Source organism: Leptopilina heterotoma, unplaced genomic scaffold (assembly GCF_015476425.1).
Source record: "Leptopilina heterotoma isolate Lh14 unplaced genomic scaffold, ASM1547642v1 Lhet_0, whole genome shotgun sequence".
Lineage (NCBI taxonomy): Eukaryota > Metazoa > Arthropoda > Insecta > Hymenoptera > Figitidae > Leptopilina > Leptopilina heterotoma.
The window spans coordinates 2,608,726-2,621,766 of record NW_025110811.1 but is presented as its reverse complement, the minus strand read 5'-3'; positions in this window follow the sequence as shown (position 1 = coordinate 2,621,766).

Genomic DNA, 13,041 nt, shown 5'->3' with positions numbered 1-13,041 from the left:
GATTGAAAAAAAGTATAAAAATTTTTCTATTAGGTCTGATTTAAACGTGTTTTTACTACTGAATCTGAAAACGTATATCTCACTTAAACGTGGTGTTACTACTGATTAAAAAAAATTGGAGTATTATTTCTGACCAAAACTTATTATCACTACTGATTTAGAAAAATATATGAAAAAAAGGATGGTATGTCTGACTTAAACATGCTTTTACCACTAATTTAGGAAAAGTATGCAAAATATAGCATTATTCCTGAATAAATCTTGTTTTCACCACTGAATCGAAAAAAGTGGAAAAATTAAGTCTTATGTCTGACTTAAATGTGCTTTTACTACTATTTAAGAAAAATTAGGATTTTTTTTGTATTACGTCTGATTAAAACTTGTTTTCACTACTGAATTATAAATTAGCATAAAAAATTGTGTAATGAGGATGACGAAATGTTGCTTTTACTACTGATTATCGAAAAGTACGAAATATTTAGTGATATGTCTGACTAAAACTTGTTTTCACTACTGATTTTGAAAAAAATTACCAAAAATTTGATGTAACGTCTGACTAAAACTTGTTTTCACTACTGATTTTGTGAAAATACGAAAAAACTAATATGAGGTCTGACTAAAACTTGTTTTTACTAATGATTTAGAAAAAGTACTCAAAATTGAATCTTACGTCTGACAAAAACTTGCTCTTACTACTAATTTAGAGACAATATTATTAAATTTACGTATTACTTCTAATTTAAACGTGTTTTTACTACTAAATGTGGAAATTTAGGAAAGTTTTAAACGAAAAATTTACGATTATGTCTGACTTAAATTTTTTATCACTACTTATATTGATAAGAAGTACGAAATTTCACTTGTAAACCATTAGGAAAAATAAATTATTGGATGGATTAAAGTGTTGTGTAGTTTATTTGAATCCAGTGTGTAATAAAAATAATCCCCCACAATTTTTCTGAATTTATTTACGTCTGACTTAAACTTGCCGTAACTACTGATTCAGGAAAACTACGAGAAATGTTATATTCCGTCTGACTAAATATTTTCTCTTATTACTGATCGAGGAAAAGTTCAAAAAATTTACTGGTTTTTTTGTCTGAAATTTGCTTTCATCACTGATTTAGAAAAAATAATCAAGATCAGAAATAATGTACGAATAAATAGTGCTTTAACTATACTAATTGAGAAAAAAGCTTTAAATAATTTCCCACGTACACGCTCTACAAAAAAATTATTTCCAAACTTTAAAAATAATTTTTAATCCCATTGGTTGTTTTATATTATTTAAGTTTAGATAGTTTTACATATAAAGACCTTAAAAAAGGAGTTTTTTCAGTTTCTTTTATTTTACATACATGCAGCAAAGTATACTAAAAATTTATAGTTACTTTCTCTTTTTGCAAAAGGTATAGTATATATAACAATATTGGTTTTGGCTCACGAGCTATTTTTTGAAATTAATGAAGCTATATAAAGTGATCAGATATTAACAAAAGAGTTTGCTCATGCAAGCGAAGTAATTACTTTTTTCCGTCTAGAGAGGGGTGTTGGAAGAAAAAATATAAAAAGGAAAAGATTCTATGGCTGGCTTGAAACCGTAATAAAATCGATGCCCCGGATTTGCTCCGGTTTGTAATTGAATCAAATTAATCACGACCCCCGTCTCCCCCTACAATTTTCGCTACCATCTCCTATTAATGGCAGAAACCCGCTGTTCCGGGTTTCGTTGAAACTTTATATATAAAACGGCTGCAATTACTTTTAGCCGTTTATCAAAGAGTCAAATGCTGAAGAAAACGTTATTTCCGTTTAACAAGTATCTGTATATTAACACCTTTTGAATAAATATATATGTATATGAATTTCAATTATTTTCTCCTAACGAGATTATTTTTGTTAAAAATAAATTATAATTTAAAAATTAAACAAAAATAATCTCGATTATTATTATTATTCCATATAATAATAATAATAATCGAAATTATTTTTGTTTAATTTTTAAATTATAATTTATTTTTTTTTTAAATTAAAGTTTTAATAATTACAATAAAATTCTGTTCTAAAAAAAAGTATGAATGCAGAAATAATTTTTTTCTTATTGTGAAGAAAGAGATAAACTTTTTTTTTAAGAAATATCTCGGAAACAGTCGAGTTTAATCTTTTATAGCGACTTTATCTTATAGTTACTATATTTCCTTGACAGAGCGGTGTAGAGGAAGTAGCAGGTGGATCCATTTCCTAACTGAAATGTTCACAGTCGATCACCTGCGGCTTTTTTCGGGTGTAATTTTTATAAAAGCTTCTTAGAAACTCATACTCTTCAAAAGGGAACTTCTTTTGTAATATACACAATTGAACTTCTCGTTTGATATTATACTAAAAATTCTAGGGCATACTGCGATTTTTTTTTCTCTTTTTATAATTTTCTCCTAACAATTATTATTATTACCTAATAGTAATCGAGATTATTTTTTTTTTAATTTTCAAATTATAATTTCAGGAGCAATTTTTCAAAAGTTGATATAACCATTTTTCAAAAAAAAAAAATTAGATAGACACAAATTCAAAATATTAAAATCATTAGAAATCGATTTATCACTGTTCAATTTAAGAAAAAAAAATTTATTACCAAAGAAATTTCAATTTAAAAAATATTTTGGCCTAACCTTGATGAATTTTAATTTTAATTTTTTTATTAGAAAAAATTACCAAAACCTTTAAATTCCCTTATTACAATAAACTTTAATTATAAACAGAGCATTTTAAATAGAAAAAATATTTAAAAATGGAAATGAAAATGAAGTTTTTAAAAAATTGTAATTAAAATTTTTTGTAATTGAATTCGCAACAACAGTTTTAAAAAAAAGGAAATTATATCAAAAAAAAGGAAATTTTCTCGAATTTCATTAAAATAAATTTTTTATTGCAGAGAATTTTATTTTCCCACTTTAAAAAATTATTTTTAAAAATAATTTTATAAAAAATTGATTCAAAAAAGAATTTTAGTTGAAATTTTTTTAAATAATTGAATATTAGAAGCGTTATTTTAATTATCTTTATAAATATTAAAATTCTGCTTCCAAATTCAATTATTTAAAAAAATTTCATAAATTTCTTCAGAATAATTCAATTATTTTTATAAATAATAAAATTTTTTAAAAAGATTCAATTACTTTCATAAATAATAAAACTCGTCGCAGAATTTCAATTATTTTTAATACAATTTTAATCGAATTTTACAAAAAATGTAATTATTCTTAAAAATTTTATATTTTATTAATTTAATTTTATATATTTTTGTATTCGTCAAAAGAATTCAATTATTATTAAAAATTTTTTTAAATAGAATTCGTTATGAAAATTCAATTTTTAAAAACATTTAATTATTTAATAAATTATTTATTTTTATATTTAAAGAATTGCATTCTCGTAGAATATTCTAATAAAATAGATTGAACAAAAATTAATACAATTTGAAAAAGTTTATTTAGAAATTCCAAGAATGGAGTTATCAAAAAATTGTAATTAGAATTTTTTGTAATTGAATTCGCAAAAACAGTTTTAAAAAATAGGAAATTATATCAAATTTCATTAAAATAAATAAATGATAATAATTTTTTAAATATTTGCTTGAAAAAAATTATTGAAATTTAAATACCTAATTTAATGTAGAAACTAAAAAAAAATTAGGTTTTTGCAAAATTGCAATATTAACATTTTTTTTTTAAATAATTGAATTCCCGAAAATAATTTTAAAAATTGAAAGAATTAAAAGTATTGTCAAATTTCATTAAAATTCTATTTAAAAGAATTTAATTTTATTATTTTTAAAAATTATTTTTAAATATAATTTTTTTTTGAAGAATTATATATATGTATATGTCATCATTGAACAAGAATTTAAATATTTGAATAAAACTTTTTGTAAGATTGCACCTGACAAATATATTTGAATACATTGTTAAAAGTAAAAATTTGAATAACAATAAGGCAACCTTGAATCATTTGTATTTAAATGTCTTCACTCTACTTTATTTCATCATACTGTCTTGTATAATTCTATCTAGTTCATATATAGTAACTAAAAATTAAAAAATAAAAATTTTTATAAATTCTGTAAAATCAATATGAATGTTTTCACATTCTTCTTCTTCTTCTTATTCTGTACTTTATGTTTTGCATTTGTCAATTCAATCAGTGTTGCAGGAAAAAATGAAATAAGTCCTAAACCAGAAGAAAATAAACTTCCACGGCGTTTAAAATATTATAAAACATTACAAGAAGCTCAAGGTAAATTGAAAACTTTATTATTATAAATATTTTTTGTTTATTAATTATTTCTTGTTTTTATCTAAAAATGAACCATAAAAGTCGTTTTTATTGGCAATAAATAAAAGAAAAATATTCATAATTATTACCTCAATTGTTTTTAGATAACTGTGCCAATGGATATACAATTTATGATCAAGATGCATGTTTAAAAATATCAATGACAACCATGATTATTCTTCCGGAATGTAACTTTCGGTGCATCTAATTGTAATATGTATCTAAAAAAAGTATTTATCTAACAACGACAAAATAAAAGTGGATTTTTAAAAATAATTTTCTAATGCTTCTACTGTAATTTCTTTATTGAATCTAGTTTTCTTATTTTAACTTTTATCTTATTTTCTCTACTTTTTTAAGAAAATTACCAAAAATTTAATTGCTCGTCTGACTTAAACCTGTTTTTACTACTGATTTGGAAAAAGTACAAAAAATAGAGTATATTAGGCCTGACTTAAATTTGCTTAATTGCTTTCATTACTGATTTAGAAAAAATATTAAAGATTTACTATTATGTCTGACTAAACATTATCATCACTACTGAATTAGAAATTAGTACCAAAAATTGTGTAATGAGGATGACTAAATGATGTAAAAGAACTTAAACTTTTGAAAATCTTTAATAATACAAATTCTTCTGAAATTAGTAAGGTCAATTTTTTAATATACATTTAATTAATTATTAAAAATAATTGATTTATAAAAGGACATTAGTTAAAGACACTAAAAAAATTTTAATTTTTAAGAATCAACAAATAATTACAAAAATTTAATTATGTAAAAAAAAATTTAAGGAGAATTTTTTTCTCGTCAAAATTTCAACTATCTTTATAAATAATAAAATTCTTCTCCAAAATTCAATTATATTCAAAAATAATAAAAATTATCGCAAAAATACAATTATTTTTAATTCAATTTTAATCGAATTCCTCGAAAAATTTAATTATTTTTAAAAATTTTATTAAATTCATCAAAAGAATTATTAAAAATTTGTTAATGAAATTCTTCATAAGAATTGAATTTTAAGAAACATTCTTTTATTTAATTAATTTTATATTTATTTTCGTATCTGAAGAATAGAATTCTCGTAGAATTTTCTAATAAAAAAGGATTTAAAAATGAATTTTAATTAAAATTTTAGACAATAATTGAATATTAAAAGCATTATAGCGTGAATTTTTAGAAACAATTGGATTTTTATAAGGTTTCACAGTAAAATATTTAAAAAATTAGAATTTTTCATCGTTTTTAATTTTTTCATAAATAACAATATAAGAATTCAATTATTTTCAAAAATTTCCTCTCATAATTCAATGATTTTCAATATCTATACTATATTTTAATAAAATTTCCTAAAAAATGCAATTATTTAGAAAAAAAAGTTGAATAATATTCTACGCAGGCATTCAATTATTTTTCATAAATAATACAAATTTCTCAATAATTCTATAGTTTACAAATTTTTTATAAATTTTTGCGCAATAATACAATTATTTTTATGAATAATAAAACTCACAGCAGAATAGCAATTATTTTTAATACAATTTTAATTGAAATCCTCGAAAATGAAGAAATATAGTTTTAAGTCTGACTTAAATTTACTTACACTACTAATTTAAAAAAAAATATGAAAAATCCAGTATTATGTCAGACTAAAAATTGTTTTTACTACTGATTTACAAAAATATTTTGTCTGATTTAAACGTGTTTTTACTACTAATTCAGAAAAAGTAGGAAAATTTTTGTATTACATCTGATTTAAAATGAATCTGAAATTAAAGGAAAATTTTAAAATTACGTCTGACTTTAACGTACTTTCACTACTGATTAGGGAAAAGTGTGAAAAATATATTATATTTTCTGCTTAAAACTTGTTTTTACTACTGCTTTAAAAAAAGGATGAAAAATTTAGTTTTATATCTGACTACAACTTGTTTTCACTACTGATGCAGAAAAAGTGCGAAACATAAAATATAATGTCTGATAATAACTATTTTTCACTACTGATTCAGAAAAAGTACAAAAATTTTAGTATTACTTCTGATTTAAAAGTGTTTTTGATACTAATTTAAATTTACTTTCACTACTGATTTAGAAAAAATTACCAAAAATTTAATGTAACGTCTGAACAAAACTTGTTTTTACTACTGATTTAGAGAAAGTCATAAAAATTGACTCTTTCGACTGACTTAAATTTGCTTTTACTACTGATTCAGAAAAAGTATGAAAATTTTTGTATTACGTCTTATATAAACGTATTTATACTACGTAATCTGGAAATGTAGGAAACTTTTTGTATAAAAACTGGACTTAAATTTCCGAAATAATTCTATTTTGTCTGATTTAAACGGGTTTTCACTACTGATTCAGAAAAAGTACGAATATTTTAGTATTACGTCTGATTTAAAATTGTTTTTACTACTGATTTAAATTTACTTTCACTACTGATTTAGAGAAAATTACCAAAAATTTATTGTTACGTCTGACTAAAACTTGTTTTTACTACTGATTTGGAAAAAATACTGAAAATTGAATCTTACGTCTAATTTATATTTTCTCTTACTACTAATTCAAAAAAAGGGAGAAAATTTACTGATTTAGAAAAAGTCTTAAAAAATGTAGTATTATGTCTGACTAAAAAATTTTTTTACTACTAATTTACAAAAAGTACTGAAAATTTTTGTATTTTATCTAATTTAAACGTATTTTTACTACTGATTCAGAAAAAGTAGGGAAATTTTTGTATTCCGTCTGATTTAAAAGTGATTTTACTACTGAATCTGGAAATAAAAGAAAACTTTAGTATTATGTCTGACTTTAACGTGCTTTTACTACTAATTAGGTAAAAGTGTGGAAAAATAAAGAATATTGTTTGCCTAAAACTTGTTTTTACTACTGATTTAAAAAAAGTATGACAAATTTAGTATTATGTCTGACTAAAACTTGTTTTTACTACTGATTCAGAAAAAGTACTAAAATTTTAGTTTTGCGTTTGATTTAAACGTGTCTTTACTACTGATATAAATTTACTTTCACTACTCATTTAGAAAAAATTACCAAAAATTTGATGCAACGTCTGACTAAAACTTGCTCTTACTACTGATTTAGAAAAAAAATACTAAAATCGAATCTTACGTCAGACTAAAATTTGCTTTTACTACTGATTTAGAAAAAGTACTAAAAATGTAATCTTACGTCTGACTAAAAATTGTTTTTACTACTAGTATAGAAAAAGCACCAAAAATTTGATGTAAAGTCTGACTGAAACTTGTTTTTATTACTGATTTATAAAAAATATTACAAATTTAATCCTACGTCTGACTAAAACTTGCTTTTACTACTGAATCAGGTAATGTGGAAAACTTTTAGTATCTAGTCTGACTAAAACTTGCTTTTACTACTGATTTAGAAAAAGTACTAAAAATGTAATCTAACGTCTGACTAAAACTTGTTTTTACTACTAGTATAGAAAAAGCACCAAAAATTTGATGTAACGTCTGACTGAAACTTGTTTTTACAACTGATTTAGAAAATGTATTAAAAATTTAATCCTACGTCTGACTAAAATTTACTGTTACTACTGGTACTGGTAATAGTATCAGTACTAGTAATAATAATAATAATAGTAAAACTAGTAAAGAGTTAAAAAAGAAAATTCGTTCATCAAACTAATAATCCTTATCATGTAAATTAATTCTATATACGAGAAAGGTGACCGTCTAAAGTTGGAAGCACGTAGGGGATTCATTTAATTTCAAAGTGAAGAAGACGACAGCATTTGCTCGACAAGTTTACGATGTTGATACGGTTACGAGTAAACGACGTATGCAAGTCAATGAACTTTAATTGGAATCCTTATTAAATGACAATTCTACTGTAAATTCAAAAGTCACTCAAAGAGAAAACTTCATTTTCAAAATATGTAGTTTTACTATTTTTAAAATAATAATAATAAATTTCCTATTAAAAGTGAACTTAAAAGTACCTATTTAATTTTTAGACTTAAAATTAAGGTAAAGAATTTAAAAGAAAATTTAATATTTTATATAAAAGACACATTAAAACACTAATTTAATGATTATTTGAACTTTAATTTATCTTTATCAGGTACTATAAACTATATAACAATGCTCTCTAGAATTTCACTGTGTACACTACTATAGTAATAATTCATATTTTATTTCCAACCATTAAAATTCTCCAGTAAATGCAAGGTCTATTTTCAATTTCCGAAATATATATATCCGGGCAGAATTACGATCCATTTTGAGAGTAATGTTCAATCAAAGCCACCGAATTGGCATCGCAATTATTGCCATAATTGCTTAGTCCAGTGGAGTGAAACTGGCAGAATCCTTCCGAAATATGCTGCTTTTATTTTCCACATTCATCATTCCTTCATTCTTCATACTTCATACTTTTTATAGTCCAAAATAGCTCTATTATTCTATATAGTTGAGAAAAGAATGAGCTTGGAAAATCTTGAGAAACTTTCACTCTTCCATGAAATACGAACAACAAAAGTGATAATCCTTTTTTTTTGTCCTCTTGAAAATCTGTTTTCTCTCTCTCTCTCTCTCACTCTCTCTCTCTGGAGGCGAGCATGCATTTCATCAACTCTCAACATTTTTTAACTTTTCCTATAAACTTGCGCCTTTCTTCTGTTCAACATTGTAAATGAGTCGCTTCTTCAATTGTCTTCAATTTAAAGAGTTCTATTAACAATAAAATTTTGCAATTCATAGTAAATTGTAAATTGTAAATTGAAAATTGAAAATTGTAAATTGTAAATTGTAAATTTTAAATTGTAATTTGATAATTGTAAATTGATAATTATTATAAATTGTGTAAATAGTAAATTTTAAATTTTTACATTTATTATTTTGAATTTTGAAAGTTTGAAAAATAATATTTCATATCTTTTTTATTTCAGTGCGGGAATAAAGTTTTTAATGCAAAAAAAAAAAAAAAAAAAAATTGAACGAAAAGGCACAAGTGATCGATTTTGCTTATCATAAAACAGGGGCAATAAAGATTAGGACTTTACTAAAACTGTTCTCTATCAAAGAATAAACTTAACAGTGAACAGTCACGAAAATTTCGTTTTCTTCTCCAACTTAATATTTATGATCATTTTTAGGGTATATTTTGCCAAAAGTAATGATAAATGAAACATGAATCATATATTTTAATAGCAACATTTGGAATTTTTTCGCAATAATTTACAATCGCAAATAACCATTTCTGTTATTTATGGATTAATTTTTGTGTATTTTTTGTTTGCCCCATAAACTATGAAATTACTATTTCTAACAATAATTTATTTTCATAAATAACTTAAATCTTGAACAACTATCATAAAATAAATAAATTATTTAATGAATAATTTTACTTAAATATCTCAAATAAATTAATTGAATTTAAAAAGCTGCGTTCACCATTTTCATAAATAAATAATCTTCAAATGGACTTAATTCAAAATTTTGTAACTTAAATTTTCAATGAATTTAATTAGAAATTTTAAAGATCTTAGATTAATGAAAAATTTTAATAATTCAATATCTTATGAAATTAATAACATTTTTTAATATATATTTAATAAATTATTAAAAATAATGGATTTACAGAAGAGTTTTATTTAAAAACAAAAAAAATTAAAAATGATCAAAAACTCGAAAAACCGAATTTTTTTAAATTCAACATTTTTTCTTCTGTTTTATCGCACTTTGCTTCATTATTTTTTAGCTCTTAAAAAACACTTTACTTATTTAATAGTTTCCATCCTTTGGTAAAAAAATTTACAATTATAAAAATTTATCAAAAACTTGAAAACCCGAATTTCTTAAAATTCAAAATTTTTTCTTCTCTTTTGTGGCATTAGGCTTTATTATTTTTGTGCTTTCGAAAAATACTTTAATTATTTAATAGTCTCCACTTTTTGGTAAAAAGTCTAAAATTATCAAAAATTCGATAAAATTCAAAAATCCGATTTTCTTAAAATTCAACATTTTTTCTTCCCTTTGTGGCATTAGGCTTTATTATTTTTGTGCTCTTGAAAAATACTTTACTTATTTAATAGTCTCCACTTTTTTGTAAAAAATTTAAAATTATCAAAAATTCGATAAAATTCAAAAATCCGATTTTCTTAAAATTCAACATTTTTTTTTCTCTTTTATGGCATTTGGCTTTATTATTTTTGTGCTTTCGAAAAATACTTTACTTATTTAATAGTCTCCACTTTTTTGTAAAAAATCTAAAATTATCAAAAATTCGATAAAATTCAAAAATCCGATTTTCTTAAAATTCAACATTTTTTCTTCTCTTTTGTGGCATTAGGCTTTATTATTTTTGTGCTTTCGAAAAATACTTTACTTATTTAATAGTCTCTACTTTCTGGTAAAAAGTCTAAAATTATCAAAAATTCGATAAAATTCAAAAATCCGATTTTCTTAAAATTCAACATTTTTTCTTCTCTTTTGTGGCATTTGGGTTTATTATTTTTGTGCTCTTGAAAAATAATTTACTTATTTAATAGTCTCCACTTTTTGGTAAAAAATCTAAAATTATCAAAAATTCGATAAAATTCAAAAAACCGAATTTCTTAAAATTCAACATTTTTTCTTCTCTTTTGTGGCATTAGGCTTTATTATTTTTGTGCTTTCGAAAAATACTTTACTTATTTAATAGTCTCTACTTTCTGGTAAAAAATCTAAAATTATCAAAAATTCGATAAAATTCAAAAATCCGATTTTCTTAAAATTCAACATTTTTTCTTTTCTTTTGTGGCATTTGGGTTTATTATTTTTGTGCTCTTGAAAAATAATTTACTTATTTAATAGTCTCCACTTTTTGGTAAAAAATCTAAAATTATCAAAAATTCGAAAAAATTCGAAAAACCGAATTTCTTAAAATTCATCATTTTTTCTTCTCTTTTATGGCATTTAGCTTCATTATTTTTAGGCTCTTGAAAAACACTTTACTTATTTCATATCCTCCACCCTTTGGTAAAAAATTTAAAATTATCAAAAATTTGAAAAACCGAATTTCAATTATTTTTCAAAATTTTCCTCAATTCGGTTCTTTTTAATATCTACTATTTTAATCAAACTTTCCAAATGAATTCAATTATTTAAAAAAATTTTAATATACAATTTTACGCAAACATTCCATTATTTTCATAAAAAAAATTTTTATAAATTTCTTCGCAATAATTCAATTATTTTTATAAATAATAAAATTTTTTACAAGGATTCAAATTATTTGCATAAATTTTAATAAGAACTTTGCAGGAATTCAATTATTTACAAATTTTTTATAAATTTCTTCGCAACAATTGAATAATTATTTTCATAATTAATAATTTTTTTTTTAAATAAAATTCCTTATGAGAATTCAATTTTTAAAAACATTCAATTATTCAATAAATTATTTATTTTTATATTTAAAGAATTGAATTCTCGTAGAATTTTCTCATAAAAATGGATTTAAAAATAGATCGAAGTTAAAATTTTAGATAATTGAATATTAAAACATTACAGCTTGAATTTTTAGAAATAATTGAATTTTCAAAATTTTTCACATTAAAATATTTGAAAATTAGAATTTTTCATTCAATTTTCGTAAATAATAAAAATTTCACAGGAATTCAATTATTTTCATGAATTCTTTTTAGGAATTCAATTACTTTAATAAATAATAAAACTCATCGCAGAATTTCAATTATTTTTAATACAATTTGAATCGAATTCTTCGAAAAATGTTTTTAAAAATTTTTTTTTAATTTTATTAAGTAAATTTTGTCAAAAGAATTTAATTATTTAAAAATTTGTTGATAAAATTCCTTATGAAAATTCAATTTTAAGAAACATTCAATTATTCAATAAATTATTTTTTTTGTATTTTATAATTGAATTCTCCTAGAATTTTCTAACAAAAATTGATTTAAAAATGAATTTCAGTCAAAATTTTAGATTATAATTGAATATTAAAAGCATTATGGCCTGAATTTTTAGAAATACTTGAATTTTGAGATGGTTTCAAATTAAAATCTTTGAAAATCTGAATTTTTTACACTTTTAGCTAACAATTCTGTAGAATTAATTATTTTGAAAAAGTTTAATTGAATTTTTTTTGTGGAAATTATTTGTATTTTTTATTTTTATAAAATACATTTTAATTGAAGAATTTCCGAATAATAGAAATTTCACGTAAAATTGAATTGTAATCAAATGGATTTAAAAATTCTCAAAGAACTTTTTCAATAATTAAATTAAAAATAATTGAATAATTTTACAATGCAAGAAATTCGTAAATAAATGTAATAGAACATTTTTTTGAGTATCTATAATCATGTTTAGAGTGAATCAGAATATTTTTCACAATATATACTTACGAAAATCGGAAAATAAATAGGGTACGATTTTCGATATATTTAAATCTTCCAGTGAATTGATTAAATCATCAGATTCTTCAATATTATTCTTGTCGCTGATAGTATGGAATTCAACGTTGATGAAAATAGCAAAAATCCAAATAAAAGTGTTGTCAAAGCTATTCTATCGAATAATCTACTCACGTCAGAAGGGACCGAAATTCCCAACATCAATTCTAGAAAGTGCAAAAATCGCAAAAAAAGCTTTTATCAAATTTCAAAGTCCAAAGAATCAACCAAATGGAAAATATAAAAATGCAGGTTAATATCATTATCTA